The sequence below is a fragment of the Nicotiana tomentosiformis genome, chromosome 5 (genome assembly GCF_000390325.3).
Source record: "Nicotiana tomentosiformis chromosome 5, ASM39032v3, whole genome shotgun sequence".
Lineage (NCBI taxonomy): Eukaryota > Viridiplantae > Streptophyta > Magnoliopsida > Solanales > Solanaceae > Nicotiana > Nicotiana tomentosiformis.
The window spans coordinates 106,892,049-106,913,719 of NC_090816.1; the positions used below are offsets into that span (position 1 = coordinate 106,892,049).

Below are 21,671 nucleotides of genomic sequence, written 5' to 3' on the forward strand. Positions count from 1 at the left end.
AAAACTTATGTTATACTGTTCAAAATTCTTCAATTGTTTAAATTTATCAATAATTTTATTGAGTGTTATTTATTTATTTATTATTTATTATTTATTATTCATTATTTATTAATTAAGTCTATAAATATTATAAATTTCTCTTTATCCTTGATGAGCGCAAAACACAACACAAAATTATGCTCGCTAGTCGAATATAGTATAATATAATATCGTATCCACGGGGATTGGAGTTAAACAATATTATTGTAGTTTGTAGCTAGATTGCTATCCAAGATGATCGACAGTTGAGAATTATGTGAATTAAAACTAAAATTATCTAAGAATCTAAAACTAATTGACTAATGACAATCTAACAAAAGCAAACAAGGAAGATATCAATGGGGGAGAATAGGGGTTGATTGGATAGGTGCAAGATAAATGTCTGGGATTTAACTCTAGTTAATTCACTTCTAATGTTCAAGTGAGTCTCTCGAATTCACTCAATTATTAGTTCAAACGTTTAGTAGAAACTCCTCTCTCGATTAAGTCTCAACCTCACAATATGAACCAATTTAAGCTCGGTAAAGATATGCAAGAATTCATAGTGGATTGGTCTTTAGGAGAACCTCTCTCAATTATTCTCCTAACTAGGTCTAAACAATAATTCAACTAGCCTCTTTCGATTACTAAGAAGAATTAATGAAATTAACCCACAAGATAATGCAAAGATATCACAAGTTATGAGTCTCTCGGTTATATGAATATGTGAATATAGATGCAATAATTAAAACACCCAAAACGATTCATGTATAAAAACTAGAGTTAATATCCATAAAAAATTATCAATACACCAAATCCATCAATCCCTAAAGAGAACTACTCCATAGATATGGAGTAATTCATCACAAATATAAAGAAAAACATAAAACGATCCAAACTCTTGTCTTGAGTGAGGATTGAATGATGAATCCCTTGTGCTTTCGCTTCTCCACCTCCTTCTTAGCCTCCTTAAGTCTTAGATATGTCAAAAGTCTTAAAAATAATATTTTTACATGTATTTATACCAAGTAGGTTCGGGCCTAAATGAAACCGCCTTTTCCTACGCGAATTAGGACACTAGCGCGTCGCACAGTGCGTCGCATTAGTGCAAATTTCTCAGAGTACAAATTTTGCTTTGATTTTGACATCCAGACTTGGGCCTCGACCCCCGAACACGATCCTGGCTTAATCCCTTTGACTTTTACTCAGACTTCAAAGCTCCAAATAGCTCAAATTCATTCCATAACATCTACATGGCTCGGAATCACTCCTACAAGGCATAAAACACACCATTAGTGCAAAACACTAGCGCTTAAAGCTCAAACTCAATTAAAGTGCAGTAAATTAGAGTGAAAAAAGTGACTAAAACATGTAATTATAGCCTACCATCAACACCCCCACACTTAAACCATTGTTCGTCCTCGAGCAATCAAACTACACTTCATATAGACACGACCTTTTTAAACAACTCTCATAACTCATCAAACCAAGAATATTTAAAATAGATTAAGCACAATAGTGTATCATCCTAGCCTCGAGATTTGACTCACAAGTACCACGTATTTTTCACAACTTGCTCACTTAATATAACATAGAGGTCAACGACATTACTTTCCTTCGTGAATCATGTGCCCTCACACAACAATATAGAGTAGTTCCACACACAATAAAAGTTTTCACAGTCAAACACTTTTTTTTTCTTTTCTTACTCCCTTCAAGTGGCTCTTACTTTTATTTTTCAATACAATACACCTTTCTCCTTATTTCATTAGTTCCACTCAAAAGCCAAACTAACTACCCCACACTCTAACTTTTACAAGGTTTATAATCAATTCAAGTGCTTACGAGAGGTAAATAGTTTAAATAGATGATCAATTCAAACAAATGCGTGAGGCTTGTAATGTGGTTGCCAAAGAAACAGGATTACAAGATCAAAAGATTTTAACTAAGATACATAACAATTAGGTGGGTAAGAGTATATAACTGGTTGAACAAAGAAATGCCTAAATTACTTCCAAGACTGAACAACACTACTATTTCGCTTTGCAAACACACAGGGCAAATTCTAGACATCAAATGCAATGCACAGAATACACAAAATCTTGCACACACGTGGCACATAACTCACTCAAGATTGGACTATCAAGACACTCTAGTCAAAGCAGTTAAGTAAAGTTAAAATTATACAATTTAAAGTGCTTATGCAAGAGTCAAAAACTGAGCCTAAGCGTCACAACTAAAGCACTCACTATTCTCAAGGTATAATACAGTCAAGAGATATTGCTTTCAATTTAAAACACTATTCTACAAAATAAAAACTAATTACACTCGGTTCAAACAAAATCCTTGGAAAAGAACCGCGGCACAAAGAAAAATCAAAGGGGAATTATTACACTAACTACAAAAGAAAATTATTTTGTCTCTTTCTTTCGACTTTAATCCCTCAAGAAACCCGTCGAATGATATCCATCATCGGGAAAAGTCAAAAATTTTAATTTTTTATGGTTTTTCTCATTTTTCTATCTCTAACTACTAGAACAACAAAACTAAATTACTAACACATACAATTTTCTCCTCCCCACACTTTAATTTGTGGCATGTCTGCATGACACACAATTAAAAAGCATAAGGTGAAGGAAACTTCACTGAAATTTTCAGTCGGGGTCTGAGTCGAAGTCGGGCTCCATTCCACGCGCCCGAACCAATGCACACATCCATGCGGACAACTTCTTCTCAGCCTTCTTGGGGTACACCCCACACTTATATTTTCCACTCGTTGCAGCCTTTTCTTTCGAGCTCTTCAATTTCCACTAAACACTTGGAGTTAGCTTCTCCTTTTTTTTACCCCCGTCTCTACATTCATCTCGAACGTTACAGTCTCTTCACCCACTCTAAGCATGAGTTTTCTATCATGTATATCTAATATTGCTCTACCCGTTGCTAAGAATGGTCTTCCTAAAATGAGAGGGACCTCTTTATTCTCCTCCATATTTACCACTATAAAGTCTACAGGAAACACGAACTTATCTACCCGCACTAAAATATCTTCCACTATTTCCTTGGGTATCAGAGTTGTTTGGTCTGCCAACTGCAAAGATATTGGTGCAAACCTTATCTCTCCAAGCTCATTCTCCAGTTTCCTGTAAATAGACAGAGGCATTAAATTAATTGAGGCACCAGAATCACATAAAGACTTATCAAAATTAAGAGGGCCTAACGAGAAAGGTATAGTAAAACTTCCTGGATCTCCATACTTTTATGGGAGTTCGTTTTGCAAGATTGCGTTGCAATGCTCTATGAGCTTGACCACTGAGGTCTCTTCTATCTTTCTCTTCTTTGTCAGGATTTCCTTCAAGAACTTGGCATAAGCTAGCATTTGAGAGAGCACCTCTGTGAATGAAAAATTTACATTAACTTGTTTCAGCATATCCAGAAATCTCTCAAATTACTTATCCAGCTTCTCTCTATAAATCTTTTGGGGAAAAAGTAAAGCAGGCATGTGCTTGCTCTCTCCAGATTCATCCTTTCTTGAATTCTCTCTCTTTTTTTTTCCTCAGTTCTCTTCTTGTCTTTCTTCTTCTTATCAACTTTATTTTTCAGCTACTCCCCAATTCCTTTTTCAGATATCACCTCTTTTTGGATTGGATTGGGATCTTTCAACACTTGCTCGCTTCTCAAGATCACATCATTTACTGTGTTTTTGGGATTCTTTTCAGTATCAGCAGGCAGAGTACCTGGGATTCTCTCAGACAATATAGTTGCAATTTGTCCAACTTGCTTCTCCAAGTTTCGCAAACCAGTGTCAAGTTCTTTGATGGCTGCACCATGAGCATCTAATCTCTCATCAGTCTTGACAATGAAGGACTTCATTAGATCTTCTAACCCAGATTGAATTGGTTGTTGAGGCTGAAACTGCTGCCTCGGCTGATTCACAAAACCAGGAGCTCTTTGTCATTGAAATCTAGGATTGTTTTGTTGCCATGCATTTACAGTACCCCCAGGTGAACTTCATAAAAAATCGGGGTGCTTCTGACCCATTGCATTAAAGTTATAATTTCCCACAGCATTAACTTCCTCAATTGAGGCTTGACACTCATGAGTAGGGTGTCCTCTTCCACATATATCACACACTGCATGAGGCTCATTATATATTGAGGCTAAGGTAAGCTTCCTTATTTCTTTGGCCATGGAAACAAGGTGTACCTACACAGATGTATTAGCATCAACTTGGTGAACACCAATTGATCTTCTTCTTTCAGCAATCTCAGAGGGCCACTAATTTACATCTTCAGATAACTCGTCTAGAATTGTGACTATCTCCTCTGGAGTCTTTTTCATCTATGGGCCTCCAGCTGTATTACTTAATGTTCTTCGTGAGGCCGGTGTCAATCCATCCCAAAAGTCCTAGAGTTGCATCCAGAGTTCAATTCCACTATGTTGACATTTTCTCACTATCTCCTTAAACCTCTCCCATGCTTCAAACACAGTTTCAGTCTCGTTCTGGCAGAAGTTATGGATTTCTCTTCTAAACATGCCTGTCTTAGCTGATGAGAAATATTTGTCAAGAAATTTTCTGGTCATCTCATCACATGTTCTAATCGATCCATTAGGCAAGCTTCGAAGCCAGTGTTTTGCATCATCTTTGCGTGTCAAGGGGAATGCCCTTAAGTAAACTGCATCTTGTGACACACCATTGTATTGAAAGGTATTCATGATCTCCTCGAAATCCATTAGATGGTTGTTTGGATCTTCGTTTTGCTTTCCTCTGAAGACACAACAGTTTTGAAGAGTTTTAAGCAACCCTTGCTTCAACTTAAAATTATTAGTTGCAACTGGAGATGGTCTCACACTTAATAAGCCTTGATTGTAGGCTGGACTAGCATAATTGCCAAGTGGTCTCCCAGCACCGGGAGCTATGTTTTCGAACTGGTCTGGAACCATAGGTTGATTCTCAGTAATTCTTCGAGCCCTCTCCTTTTCATAGACAATTTGTGCATCTCTCAGAGTTGTTTCCTCAGCATCCCGTGTAGCTTTCACTCGTTGTTGGGTTGCCTCCCTCGCAGCCAAATCTGCATTATCATCATCTCCAGCCATATTTTCTTTGGTTGAGGATTGCCCAACCTTCTCTATGTCCTCGGGGAGATTTCTTTCCTTCCTCAACTGTCACAGTTGTTTCTCAATTTCTGGTTCATATGATAGCACTTCCTTCCCAGATGATCGAGTCATGCACCAATCTAACCTGTAGCCTGCGCACAATCAAAGAACACCAAACGTAAAAAGGTAAAAATAAAATAATAAGAAAAATGCATGAATTAGCACTACAAACTATTTCAAACACTATTGATTACTAATCCCGGCAACGGCACCAAAATTGGATTAGCGCAAAACACAACACAAAATTATGCTCGCTAGTCGAATATAGTATAACATAATATCGTATCCATAGGGATTGGAGTTAAACAGTATTGTTGTAGTTTGTATCTAGATTGCTATTCAAGATGATCGACAATTGAGAATTATGTAAATTAAAACTAAAATTAACTAAGAATCTAGAACTAATTGACTAATGACAATCTAACAAAAGTAAGCAAGGAAGATATCAATGGGGGAGAATAGGGGTTGATTGGATAGGTGCAAGATAAATGACTGTGATTTAACTCTAGTTAATTCACTTCTAATGTTGAAGTAAGTCTCTCGAATTCACTCAATTATTAGTTCAAACGTTTAGTAGAAACTCCTCTCTCGATTAAGTCTCAAGCTCACAATATGAATGTCACGACCCAAACTAACCCATGTCGTGATGGCGCCTATCGTGGTACTAGGCAAGCCGACTCATTCTAAAACAAACCAATATTTTTCATTTTAAGGATAATTCCAAGGCTATTTAGCTTAAAACCTTTTGTAAAGGAGTTCAAATCAAACAAAAGAGCGGAAAAGAAAAGCCCAACATCGGGGTGTCACTAGTCATGAGAATCTACTACAATCTGTCTAACAATATCAAGGCTAACTCAACCTAGAAAATAGCTAAATACAACTAGAGGAAGATAAGAGGGAGAAGAGCAGGGGCTGCGATCGCCAAACAGCTACCTTGCTATCTCCGAGAAAATCTGCAACCAGAATAATCAACAACTGCTACCGTGTCCAGCTACACTTGAATCTGTACACAAGGTGCAGGGAGTAACGTGAGTACTCCAACTCAGTAAGTAACAACAATAAATAAAGACTGAGCAGTAGTGACAAGCAATGAAGCATATAACGTTCATATCATGAAATCTCAGTAAAATACCTCATGCTTTTAAAATTAGGATTTGAATCAAAATATCTCGTTTAAACCCAGTTCCAGTAAAAATCATTTAAGGATATTTTTCAACAGTTTTCAAATAGAGGAAAAATGCAAAGGTGAGCAAAAATGATAAAATCATAAACAGCCCCTCGGGCAAAGCATCACTCATATACAGCCCCTTGGGCAAACCTCACAATCACTCTTGCCACTCGGGCATACCTCACAATCACTCTTGCCACTCGGGCATACCTCACAATCACTCATGTCTCTCCGTCACTCAGCACTCGGCACTCGCACTCAGTAGGTACCTGTGCTCACTGGGGGTGTGTACAGACTCCGGAGGGGCTTCTTCAGACCAAGCGCTATATCAAGCCAAATCATGGCATAAATCACTCAGACCCTCGGCCTATATCAAACATGCTGCGACATACAGCCCGATTCCATAAATATCCTCACAAATCAGGCCCTCAGCCTCACTCAGTCATAAACCTCTCAAGCCACTCGGGCATTTCAGTAAAAACATGGTATTCAGCCCAAAACAACATTTATATGCATCAAAATAGAGTAATAAAACTGAGCTATGCAGTAAACAAGTATAACCATGACTGAGTATAGATTTTCAATAGAAAACAGTGAGAGGATGGTAAGAAAGGCCCCTAAAGGTCCAAACAGCACTAGCACAAGGCCCAAACATGGCATTCAGCCCAATTTACAGAAACTCTTTCTAAAACATATAAGTATCATATAGTTTCAACAAAATATGCAACTTTACAATTGCTACGGGATGGACCAAGTCATAATCCTCAACAGTGCACGCCCACACGCCCGCCACCTAGCATGTGTGTCACCTCAAAATAGTAGAATGATACGAAATCTGGGATTTTATACCCTCATGACTAGATTTATAATCGCTACTTACCTCAACCCGGTCAAATCTCTACCCCGCAATGCTCTTGCCTCTGGACTCGGCCTCCAAATGCTCCAAATCTATTCACAATCAGTACAATATCATCAATATACGCTAATGGAATGAATTTCACCAGAAAAACTACCAATTTAGACCAAAACCCAAAATTGGCTCAAACCCGGTCCCCGGGCCCACGTCTCAAAATCCGACAAAATTTACAAAACTAGAAAGCTCATTTACTCACGAGTCTAACCATACCAAATCTATCAAAATCCGATATCGTTTGGTTCTTCAAATCTTTAAATTACTCTCCAAAAATTCCAAGCCTTAACCCCTCATTTTCACTAATTACATAATTAAACAACGGGAAATCAACATATATACGAGTATTAGGGCTCAAGAAACTTACTTCACTGATAGCCTTTGAATTACCTTTCAAAAATCACTCCAAAAACCGACTTGAAAATGGTGAAAATGAACCAAATTCACGAAGGGTTCTATTTATGGTTTCTGCCCAGGCTTTTTCGCACTTGCAAACCATTTCTCGCTTTTGCGCAACCGCACCTGCGGAAAAATCCATTGCAGGTGCGGAACTCACTTATGAGCCCAGGTTCCGCATATGCGGCCAACCTGTCGCACCTGCGCTTGCGCACCTGCACGTAACACGTCGCATCTGCGAAGCTAGCCTTCTTCCTTCCTTCCGCATCTGCGCCCCAGGTCTCGCACTTGCGGGCTCGTAGATGCGATAGCCTTCTCGCACCTACGCATCCTGCCTAGCCCAGCACTGCCCGCACCTGCGAACCCCCATGCGCACCAGCGGCCCCGCACTTGCGACTCCCTTTCCGCAGGTGCGGAAATAACAGTAGCAGCAGCTTCAGCTGCATTTTCCAACTTCGACAAATCCGTTAACCACCCGGAATCACCCTGACACCCTCGGGACCTTAACCAAAAATACCAACAAGTCATATATCAACATACAAACTTAGTCGACCTTCGAATCACTCAAAATAACATCAAAACACCAAATTACCCTCGGATTCAAGCCTAAGAACTTCGAAATTTCTAAATTCGACAACCGATGTCGAAACCAACCAAACCACGCCCGAATGACCTCAAATTCTGCACACACGTCACAAATGACACTACGAACCTACTCCAACTTCCAAAATTCCATTCCGACCCGATATCAAATTTTTTCACTGCCTACCGAAATCGCCAAATTTTCAACTTTCGCCAATTCAAACCTAATTCTACTCTGGACCTCCAAATCACATTCCGGACTCGATCCTAAGTCCAAAATCACCTAACAAAGCTAATGGAGCCATCAAAATTAAATTTCGAAATCGTTTACACATAGGTCAACATCCGATTGACTTTTCCAACCTAAGGTTCTAAATAAGAGACTAAGTGTCTCATTCCACTCCGAAAATACTCCAGACCCGAACCAACCAACTCGATACATCACAATGCAGCTAAATAACACATAAAGAAGCAAAAATGAGGGAAACGGGACTATAACTCTCGAAACGACCGACCGGGTCGTTACATCCCCCCTCTTAAACATCCGTTCGTATTCGAACGGGTCTAGAAACATACCTGCAGTCTCGAATAGGCGTGGATATCTGCTCCGCATCTCCTGCTCGGTCTCCCAGGTGGCCTCCTTCACAGGATTACCTCTCCACTACTCCTTCACCGAAGCTATATCCTTTGACCTCAAACTTTCAAATTTGTCGATACAAAATGGCCACCGGCTCCAAATCATAAGTCATATCACCCTCCAACTGCACCGTGCTGAAGTCCAAAACATGGGACGGATCGCCAACATACTTCCGGAGCATGGAAACATGAAACACTGAATGCACACTCGACAAGCTGGGTGGCAAGGCAAGCCTATAAGCCACCTCCCCTATCCTCTGAAGCACCTCAAAAGGCCCAATGAACTGGGGGATCAACTTGCCCCGCTTCCCAAACCTCATAACACCCTTCATGGGTGATACCTTCAGCAAAACCTTCTCCCCAACCATAAAATACACATCACGGACCTTCCTATCTGCGTAGCTCTTCTGCCTAGACTGCGCCGTGCGAATCCGCTCCTGAATCAATTTCACCTTATCGAATGCATCTGGACCAAGTCTGTACCTAAGAGCCTAGCCTCACCTGGCTCAAACCATCCTGCCGGAGATCTACACCTCCTCCCATATAAAGCCTCATACGGAGCCATCTGAATACTCGACTGATAACTGTTGTTATATACAAACTCCGTGAGTGGCAGAAACTGGTCCCATGAACCCCCAAAGTCAATGACACAAGCGCACAACATGGCCTCCAATATCTGAATAGTGCGTTCGGACTGCCCGTCCGTCTGAGGGTGAAAAGTTATGCTCAACTCAACCAGAGTACCCAACTCTCACTGCACTGCCCTCCAAAATTGTGAGGTAAACTGAGTGCCCCTATCTTAAATGATGGAAACTGGGACACCATAGGAGAACAATCTCTTGGATGTAAATCTCAGCCAACCGCTCTGAAGTATAAGTAGTACCAATAGGAACGAAGTGCGTAGACTTGGTTAGCTGATCCACAATAACCCAAATAGCATCGAACTTCCTCAAAGTTCGTGGGAGCCCAACTACAAAGTCTATGGTGATCTGCTCCCACTTCCACTCTGGGATATCTAATCTCTGAAGCAAGCCACCCGGTCTCTGATGCTCATACTTAACCTGCTGACAGTTGAGACACCGAGCCACAAACCCAACTATATCCTTCTTCATCCGTCTCCACCAATAGTGTTGCCTCAAATCCTGGTACATCTTCGCAGCACCCGGATGGATGGAGTACCGCGAGCTGTGGGCCTCTTCAAGAATCAAATCCCGAAGCCCATCTACATTAGGCACACATATCTGGCCCTGCATCCTCAACACAACGTCATCACCAATGGTCACATCCCTAGACTCACCTCTCTGAACCCTGTCTTGAAGAACGAGTAAGTGGGGGTCATCATACTAACGCTCCCTGATACGGTCATAAAGAGAAGACATGGAGACCACACAAGCCAATACCCGACTAGGCTCCAAAATATTCAATCTGACAACCTGGCCCGCTAAGGCCTGAATATTAAATGCCAAAGGTCTCTCTGCTGCTGGAAGATATACTAAACTCCCCAAACTCTCTGTCCGGCGACTCAAAGCATCAGCCACCACATTGGCCTTCCTCGGATGGTACAGAATAGTTATATCATAGTCCTTAAGAAGCTCCAACCATCTCCACTGACGCAAATTAATATCCTTCTATTTCAACAGATACTGCAAACTCCGATGATCAGTATAGATCTCACAATGGACCCCATACAAATAATGGCGCCAAATCTTCAAGGCATGAACAATGGCTTCTAACTCAAGATCATGGATAGGATAGTTCTTCTCATAGGTTTTCAACTGGCACGAGGCGTAGGTAATCACCCTACCCTCCTGCATCAGAACACATCTGATGCCTATCCTCGAGGCATCACAATATACAGTTTAAAAACCTAAAGCTAATGGCAGAACTAACACTGGAGCTGTGGTCAAGGAAGTCTTGAGCTTCTGAAAGCTCTCCTCACACTCGTCCAACCACCTGCATGGAGCACCCTTTTGGGTCAATTTGGTCAAGGGCGATGTGATAGACGAGAAACCCTAAACAAATCGACGGTAATAACCAGCCAAACCGAGAAAGCTTCTAATCTCTGTAGCTGAGAACGGTCTGGGCCAACTCTGAACCGCCTCTATCTTCTTCGGATCAACTTGAATACCCTCACTGGACACCACGTGTCCAAAGAATGCTACTGAACTGAGCCAGAACTCACACTTGGAGAACTTTGCATAAAGTTTCTCCTCCCTCAATCTTTGTAATACAATCCTCAAATATTGAGCATGCTCCTCCTGGCTATGAGAGTACACCAGGATGTCATCAATGAATACAACAACGAATGAGTCCAATAGGGCTGGAATACATTGTTCATCAAATGCATGAATATTGCTGGGGCATTAGTCAGTCCAAAAGACATCACTAAGAATTCATAATGGCCATATCGGGTCCTGAAAGCTGTCTTAAGAATATCTGAATCCCGAATCTTTAGCTGTTGATAACCGGACCTCAAATAAATCTTGGAGAACACCCTCGCTCCCTGAAGTTGGTCGAATAAATCATCAATACGAGGCAAAGGATACATGTTCTTGATTGTGACCTTGTTCAATTGCCTGTAATCAATACACAGTCTCATGGAACCATCCTTCTTCTTCATAAATAGAACGGGTGCACCCCAAGGTGACACACTAGGCCGAATAAACCCCTTATCAAGGAGTTACTGAAGTTGTTCTTTCAATTCCTTCAACTCCGACGGTGCCATACGATACGGTGGAATAGAAATGGGCTGAGTGCTTGTCACCAAATCAATACCGAAGTCAATATCCCTGTCAGGCGGCATGCCCGACAGGTTTGTAGGAAACACATCCGAAAAATCACATACCACCGAAACAGAATTAATGACAGGAGTCTCTGCACTAACATCCCTCACAAACGCCAAATAGGATAGGCAATCCTTCTCAACCATGCGATGGGCCTTCAAATATGAAATTACCCTACTTAGTACATAATCTACAGAACCGCTCCACTCAACCCTCGGAATTCCCTGCATAGCCAACGTCACCATCTTATAGTGACAATCTAGAACACCATGACATGGAGATAACCAATCCATACCCAATATCACATCAAAGTCGACTATACTGAGCAGCAAAAGGTCCACTTGGGTCTCCAGACCCCCAATAGTCCCACGCATGACCGATATACGCGGTCCACGACAATAGTATCGCCCACAAGAGTAGATATATGAACATATGAAACTAAAGACTCACGAAGTAAATCTAGAAAATAGGCAAAATACGAGAAAATATTTGAATACGTGGAACCAGGGTCAAATAATACTAAGGCATCTCTATGGTAAACTGAGACAATACCTGTAATCATAGCATTTAAAGCAATATCGTCTAGTCTGGCAGGGAGGGCATAGAAACGGGCCTGGCCACCCTCGATCTGCCTCCCCCTCTAGGGCGACCCCTAGCTGACTGACCTCCACCCCGAGCTGACTGGGCGGGTGGTGAGGTAATTGGTGCTGAAGTCGGAGGCTGACTCCTCTGCTGAGATAGAACTCCATGACGATGAGGACAATGCCTCCACATACGCCCAAACTCCCCACACTCAAAACAACTCCCTGGTACTGGTGGCGGGAACTGAAGGGAACCCCTAGCACCGGGATAACTAGTAGAAGAACCCGACATAGAAGAGCCCTGAACAGGTGGAGCACGGGACGAACTCTGATATGGAAGGGCACTAAGTGATGAGTGACCCTGATGAGAACTGTAATAACCATGGCCAGATGATGCACCACGGTGAAATGGCCGAGCTGACTGAGCCTGCCTGAAATGACGACCTCTACCGTGCTGAAACTGACCCCCAAAAGGAGCACCGTTGAATTCACCCTGACACGAGGCCTATTGGACTCCCTCTCAACCCTCTCCTGACCACGAACCATCTCAATCTGTCGAGCAATGTCGACAACATCATCAAAAGTAGCACTCGAAACCCTCTCTCTAGTCATGAGCAACTGTAGCTGATAAGTGAGACCATCAATAAACCTCATGATCCTCTCCCTGTCCGTGGGAACCAACCAGATAGCATGACGGGACAACTCAGAGAACCGTATCTCATACTGCATCACAGACATATCACCCTAGTGAAGCCGCTCAAACTGTCTGCACAGCTCCTCTCTGTGGGATCGTGGCACGAACTTCTCCAAAAAGACCACGGAGAACTGCTGCCAAGTAAGGGGTGCTGCGCCAACAGGCCTACGCCTCTCGTAAGTCTCCCACCATCTGAGTGCAGCCCCGAAAAAAACTGAAAAATAGTGAAGTAGACCCCACAAGTCTCCAGAATACCAGCAGTACGGAGTATCCTCTGACACCTGTCCAAAATGTCCTGAGCATCCTCTCTCTCTGTGCAATTGAAAGGTGGTGGCTGGAGTCTCCCAAACCTCTCCAACCTATGTTGATCATCCTCAGGTATAGCAGGAACTACATAATCCTGAGCAACTGCAACTGGTTGGGCTGGTGGTGCCCCCGGTGTCTGGAGTCCCTGAACAACCTTCGGGTGTACGAGCGATGGGAGTCTAAGTGTTTGTGCCTCCTCCGGCCTGAGAAGTGGTTGCGGCCGTCGAGATAGAGACCGCCTGAGCAAGGCCATTACATGTTGTCATAATCTGAGCTAGGGTCTCCTGAAGGCCTGGAATCACAATAGGCACAGGTGGTGCCTGAGCTGGTGCATCAACAACTAGAATATGATCCTAATCTGGGACAACTGGTGGATCTGTAGGTACTGCCCCAACTGCGGTACGGGCTGCACCTCTGCCCCTACCACAGCCTCTACCACGGCCTCGGCCTCTCGCGGCCTAAGCTGGTGGTACTGGTGGCTGGCCCTCCTGACCGGTAGTACGAGTCCTCACCATCTGTGAGAGAATGAAACAACAAATGTTTAGTTACAAGAATCAACAGATTCGCACGACAAGAATTCAAGAATGTGAAATCTTCCTAAAGGTTCTGCAGCCTCTCGAAGATAAGTATAGACGTCTCCGTACCGATCCGAAGGACTCTACTAAACCCGTTCATGACTCGTGAGACCTATGTAACCTAGGCTCTGATACCAATCTGTCATGACCCAAAGTAACCCCTGTCGTGATGGCGCCTATCGTGGTACTAGGCAAGCCGACTCATTCTAAAACAAACTGATATTTTTCATTTCAAGGATAATTCCAAGGCTATTTAGCTTAAAACCCTTTATAAAGGAGTTCAAATTAAACAAAAGTGCGGAAAAGAAAAGCTTGACATCGGAGTATCACTAGTCATGAGCATCTACTACAATCTGTCTAACAATATCAAGGCTAACTCAGCCTGGAAAATAGCCAAATACAACTAGAGGAAGATAAGAGGGAGAAGAGCAGGGACTACGATCGCCAAACAGCTACCTTGCTATCTCCGAGAAAATCTGCAACCAGAATAATCAATAACTGCTACCGTGTCCAGCTACACTTGGATCTGTACACAAGGTACATGGAGTAACGTGAGTACGCCAACTCAGTAAGTAACAACAATAAATAAAGACTGAGCAGTAGTGACGAGCAATAAAGCATATAACGTTCATATCATGAAATCTCAGTAAAATACCTCATGCTTTTAAAATCAGGATTTGAATCAAAATATCTCGTTTAAACCCGGTTCCAGTAAAAATCATTTAAGGATATTTTTCAACAGTTTTCAAACAGAGGAAAAATGCAAAGGTGAGCAAAAATGATAAAATCATAAACAGCCCCTCGGGCAAAGCATCACTCATATACAGCCCCTCGGGCAAACCTCACAATCACTCTTGCCACTCGGGCATACCTCACAATCACTCATGTCTCCCCGTCACTCAGCACTATGCACTCACACTCGGTAGGTACCTGCGCTCTAGGGGTTTGTACAGACTCTGAAGGGGCTCCTTCAGCCCAAGCGCTATATCAAGCCAAATCATGGCATAAATCACTTAGGCCCTCGGCCTATATAAAACATGATGTGGCGTGCAGCCCGATCCCATAAATATCCTCACAAATCAGGCCCTCGGCCTCACTCAGTCATAAACCTCTCAAGCCACTCGGGCATTTTAGTAAAAATAGGGTATTTAGCCCAAAACATCATTTATATGCATCAAAATAGAGTAACAAAATTGAGTTGCGCATTAAACAAGTATAACCATGACTGAGTATAGATTTTCAATCGAAAACAGCGAGAGGATAGTAAGATAGGCCCCTAAGAGTCCAAACAGCACTGGCATAAGACCCAAACATGGCATTCAGTCCAATTTACAGAAACTCTTTCTAAAACATATAAGTATCATATAGTTTCAACAAAATATGCAACTTTACAGTTGCTACGGGACGGACTAAGTCACAATCCCCAACAATGCACGCCCACACGCCCGTCATCTAGCATGTGCATCACCTCAAAATAGTAGAATGATACGAAATCTAGGGTTTCATACCCTTAGGACTAGATTTACAATCGTTACTTACCTCAACCCGGTCAAATCTCTACCCCGCAATGCTCTTACCTCTGAACTCGGCCTCCAAATGTTCCAAATATATTCACAATCAGTACAATACCATCAATATACGCTAATGGAATGAATTTCACAAGAAAAACTATCAATTTAGACCAAAACCCGAAATTGGCTCAAACCCGGCCCCCGAGCCTACGTCTCAAAATCCGACAAAATTTACAAAACTAGAAAGCCCATTCACTCACGAGTCTAACCATACCAAATTCATCAAAATCCGACATCGTTTGGTCCTTCAAATTCCTAAATTACTCTCCAAAAATTCCAAGCCCTAACCCCTCATTTTCACTAATTACTTGATTAAATAACGGAAAATCACCATATATACGAGTATTAGGGCTCAAGCAAATTACCTTACTGATATCCCTTGAATCACCTTTCAAAAATCACTCCAAAAACCAACTTGAAAATGGTGGAAATGAACCAAATTCGCGAAGGGTTCTATTTATGGTTTCTGCCCAGGCTTTTTCGCACCTGCGGACCATTTCTCGCTTTTGCGCAACCGCACCTGCAAAAAAATACATCGCAGGTGCGGAACTCACTTATGAGCCCAGGTTCCGCATCTGCGGCCAACCTGTGGCACCTGCGCGTGACATGCCGCATCTGCGAAGCTAGCCTTCTTCCTTCCCTCCGCATTTGTGCCCCAGGTCTCGCACCTGCGGGCTCGCAGATGCGATAGCCTTCTCGCACCTGCGCATCCTGCCTATCCCAGCAATGCCCGCACCTGTGAACCCCCATGCGCACCAGCAGCCCTGCACCTGCAACTCCCTTTTTGCAGGTGCGGAAATATCAGTAGCAACAGCTTCAGCTACATTTTTCAACTTCGACAAATCCGTTAACCACCCAGAATCACCCCGACGCCCTCGGGACCTCAACCAAAAATATCAACAAGTCATATATCAACATACAAACTTAGTCGAACCTTCGAATTACTCAAAACAATATCAAAACACCAAATTACCACCGGATTCAAGCCTAAGAACTTCTAAATTTCTAAATTCGACAACCAATGCCGAAACCAACCAAACCACGTCCGAATGACCTCAAATTTTGCACACACGTCACAAATGACACTACGAACCTACTCCAACTTTCGAAATTTCATTCCGACCCCGATATCAAATTTTTTCACTGCCGACCAAAATCGCCAAATTTTTACAACTTTCGACAATTCAAACCTAATTCCACTTCGGACCTCCAAATCACATTCCGGACGCGCTCCTAAGTCCAAAATCACCTAACGAAACTAATGGAGCCATCAGAATTAAATTTTGAGATCGTTTACACATAGGTCAATATCTGGTTGACTTTTCCAACCTAAGGTTCTAAATAAGAGACTAAGTGTCTTATTCCACTCCAAAAATACTCCGGACTCAAACCAATCAACCCGATACATCACAATGCATCTAAATAACACATAAAAAAGCAAAAATGGGGGAAACGGGGCTATAACTCTCAAAACGACCGGACGGATCGTTACAATGAACCAATTTAAGCTCGGTGAAGATATGCAAGAATTCGTAGTGGATTGGTCTTTAGGAGAACCTCTCTCGATTATCCTCCTAACTAGGTCTAAACAATAATTCAACTAGCCTCTTTCGATTACTAAGAAGAATTAATGAACTCAACCCATAAGATAATGCAAAGATATCACAAGTTATGCCTATCTCGATTATATGAACATGTGAATATAGATGCAATAATTAAAACACCCAAAACGATTCAATGCATAAAAACTAGAGTTAATATCCAAAAACAATTATCAATACACTAAATCCATCAATCCCTAAAGAGAACTACTCCATATATATGGAATAATTCATCACAAATATAAAGAAAAACATAAAACGATCAAAACTCTTCTTTTGAGTGAGGATTGAATGATGAATCCCTTGTGCTTTCGCTTCTCCACCTCCTTCTTAGCCTCTGTAGGTCTTAGATGTGTCAAAAGTCCTAAAAATAACTTTTTTACGTGTATTTATACCAAGAAGGGTCGGGCCCAAACGATACCACCTTTTCCTACGCGAATTAGGACAATTACTGTGTAAAATTTGTACAGGCACGCCACATGGGGCGATGCGCCAGGCGTGGCGTTAGTGGGAAACTTCAGAGAGCTAGTTCTGACAGGCAGCAAAGATTTGCACAGCGCGTCGCATAGTGCGTCACATTAGTGCAAATTTGTCAGAGTACAGATTTTGCTTTGATTTTGACATCCAGACTTAGTCCTCGACCCTCGAACACGATCCCGGCTTAATCTTTTGGATTTTTACTCAGACTTCAAAGCTCCAAATAGCTCGAATTCATTCCATAGCATCTACATAGCTCGAAATCACTCATGCAAGGCATAAAATACACAATTAGTGCAAAATACTAGCGATTAAAGCTCAAACTCAATTAAAGTGAAGTAAATTAAAGTGAAATAAGCGACTAAAACATGTAATTATAGCCTACCATCAATCCCCATCTTTTCGTACATTCTTTTCTATTATAATATTTGATTCGTTTTCTTATTTTGAAATTTACTGAAAATTTATATAGTGTAATATTTTTTTACTAAATTATAATTTTAAATTCATCAAAAATATAAAGATATAAGACTTTTTATTATTGTTATAAAAAAACTACCAATATATATAATTATTTTTAATTTAATTTAAATTATTATATATATATATATATATATATATATATATATATATATATATATATATATATATATATATATATATGAGAGAGAGAGAGAGAGAGAGAGAGAGAGAGAGGGAGGGAGAGAGACTATTATATTAGGAAATAACTACTCCCCAATTTGAATTGAAAGTTTTTATTTCTTTATTTTCGTTTTAATTATTTTAAAATAATTTTAAAACTCCAAGTTAAAACTATTCCCCAATTTGAATGTGCAATGTTTTTTAAAATTTCTATAACTCCAACTTGAAACTACTCCCCAATTTGAATGGGTAGTTTTTTTTTTTTTTTTTCTTATTGTAGCTAATTATAAGAAATCTATATTTTTTAATTCAAATAGAGTAACCAATTAATTTAAAACTTAAAATTCAAAAGGTTTTTTAGTTAGAAATGTAATTTATTTTGTCTTAAAACTCCAACTTGAAACTACTCCCCAATTTGAATTGGCAATTTTATTTTATTTGTAATTCCATTTTTTATTGTAAAATAATTTTAAAACTCCAACTTGAAACTACTCCTTAATTTGAATGGGTAGTTTTTTTAATATATATTTTTTCGTCTTTTTGTTACATCTAATTTTTTTATAAATAATTTTAAAACTTCAACTTGAAACTACTCCCCAATTTGAATGGGTATTTGATTTTTATATTTTCATCTTTTTATTATAGATAATTATAAGATATCTATATTTATATCATTCAAATAGAATAACCAATTAATTCAAAATTTAAAATTCAAAAGGTTTTTTTAGTTAGAAAAGAAGTTTATTTTGTCTTAAAACTCCAACTTGAAACTAATTCCTAATTTGAATTGGCAATTTTTTTATTTTATTTTTTATTTTAAAATAATTTTAAAACTCCAACTTTGTTGGAGCTTTGTCCTAAGAATCTACACTTGTCGTCTTATGGTTATACCACTTGGCATCATATAATTATTTACTTCTTTTATATATATATAAAAAATAAAATAGATATTTATATAGACTACTATATTAGGAAGAAACTACTCCCCAATTAGAATTGAAAGTTTTTAATTTCTTTATTTTCGTTTTATTATTTTAAAATAATTTTAAAACTCCAACTTGCAACTACTCCCCAATTTGAATTGAAAGTGTTTTTATTTTTATTTTTTATTTTTTATTTTAAAATAATTTTAAAACTCCAACTTGAAACTACTCCCCGATGTGAATGGGTTGGTTTTTTAATTATATATTTTTATTTTTTTATTATAGCTAATTCTATTTTTTTCTTGTTTTGTTTTTTTATTTTAAAACTTCAACTTGAAACTGCTCCCCAATTATATATATATATATATATATATATATATATATATATATATATATATATATATATATATATATATATATATATATATATATGTGTGTGTGTGTGTGTGTGTGTGTGTGTGTGTGTTTTTATTTTTTTTATTATAGCTAATTATAAGATATCTATATTTGTTAATTCAAATAGAGTAACCAACCAATTAATTCAAAATTTAAAATTCAAAAGGTGTTTTAGTTAGAAAAGTAGTTTGTTTTGTCCTAATACCACTTGATTTTTTGTGGTTATGTCACTTGTCTTAATATTCTACTTTTGCCTCTCCTTTTATTATATACTAGTATAAGAACCCGCACGATGAGCAGATAATTTGACAGAATATTAATCTTATAAAATTATAATCTAATATATCATATTAACTTAATAAATACTAGTTGTATTTTATTATTTAATATAGTGTGCAGAAATATAACACAATTTATACAAAATTAAAGGATACACATCATATAGTAATCAAATAAATTGTCTGATTCTTTTTATTTTTATTATTGAATTAGCAAGTACTTAGTACTAATGATAATTTTTTTGAGTGTTATTTATTTATCTTTTATTTTTTAACTAATTTAAAATATAAATATCATAAAATTATATATATCCCCATCTTTTCGTACATTCCTTTCTATTGTAATATTTATTTGATTAGTTTTCAAATTTTGTAGTTTATTAAAAATTTAAATAATGTAATATTTTTTTACTAAATTATAATTTTGAATTCATCAAAAGGTGGATGGATGCATATATATATATATATATATATATATATATATATATATATATATATATATATATATATATAAATATATATATATAAAATATATTCTTATAATATGTATAACATCCTAATAGTATCTTTATATTTTTGTATTTATCATTTGAATTGAAAGTTTCTTTATTTTTTATTTTATTTTTTATTTTAAAATAATTCTATAACTCCAACTTGAAACTACTCCACAATTTGAATGGATAATTTTTATTATATATTTTCATTTTTTTTTATTATAGCTAATAATATATATTTTTTAAAAAATATATTTGTAAAACTTCAACTTGAAACTACTCCCCAACTTGATGGATTGTTTTTTTTTCCTTTTTTATTATATATATTTTCATTTTTTATTATAGCTTATTTTTTGTATTTTAAAATATTTGTAAAACTCCAACTTGAAACTATTCCCCAATTTGAACGGGTAGTTTTTTTCTTTTTTTATTATAGCTAATTATAAGATATCTTTATTTATTAATTTAAATAGAGTAACCAATTAATTCAAATTTTAAAATTCAAAGGTTTTAGTTAGAAAGGGAGTAACCAAAACTATTCCCCAACTTGAATAGGTAGTTTTTCTTTTTTATATAATATTTTCGTTTTTACTATAGCTAATTTAATTTTTTCTTATTCTTTTTAATTTTAAAATAATTTTAAAACTCTAACTTGAAACTACACCCCAGTTTAAATGCCGCTTGAAAAATATTTTGTCTTAACAATGCCACTTGACTTTTTGTATTTTTTATTTGAATTGAAAGTGTTTTTATTTTAAAATAATTTTAAAACTCCAACTTGAAACTACTCCCTAATTTGAATGGGTATTTTGTTTATTTATATATTTCCGTTTTTATTATAGCTAATTTTACATATTTATTTGTTTTTTTATTTTAATATATTTTTAAAACTCCAACTTGAAACTACTCCCCAATTTTAATGGGTATTTATTTTATTAATATATTTTCATTTTATTACAGCTAACTTTACTTTTTTTTTATTTTAATATATTTTTAAAACTCCAACTTAAAACTACTCTCCAATTTGAATGGGTAATTTTCTTTCGATTTTTATTGTAGCTAATTTTAATATATCTATATTTATTATTTCAAATAGAGTAACCAATTAATTCATAAAACTCCAACTTATTTTGTCTTAAAACTCCAACTTGAAACTATTCCCAAATTTAAATTTGTAATTTTTTATTTTTTTCAATTTCGTTTTTTATTTAAAATAGTTTTAAAACACCAACTTTGTTAGAGCTTTATCCTAAAAATCTATTTCTTTATTTTTATTTTTTATTTTAAAATAATTTAGAACTCCAACTTGAAACTATTCCCCAACTTGAATAGGTAGTTTTCTTTTATTAATATTTTCGTTTTTTTATTGTAGATAATTTATTTTTTTTCTTATTTTTTATTTTTTTATTTTAAAATAATTTTAAAACTCCAACTTGAAACTACTTCCCAATTTGAATGAATAGTTATTATTTTTATATTTTTGTTT

At 38.0% G+C, this 21,671-nt stretch overlaps 1 non-coding gene across 1 annotated transcript; it reads left to right on the top strand.

Moving 5' to 3' along the window:
• Positions 1–4,444: 4,444 nt before the first annotated feature.
• On the top strand, positions 4,445–4,551 carry LOC117279270 (small nucleolar RNA R71). Its single transcript, XR_004509686.1, has one exon. It is a non-coding gene; the product is annotated as a small nucleolar RNA R71 (small nucleolar RNA).
• The last annotated feature ends 17,120 nt before the right edge of the window (positions 4,552–21,671 follow it).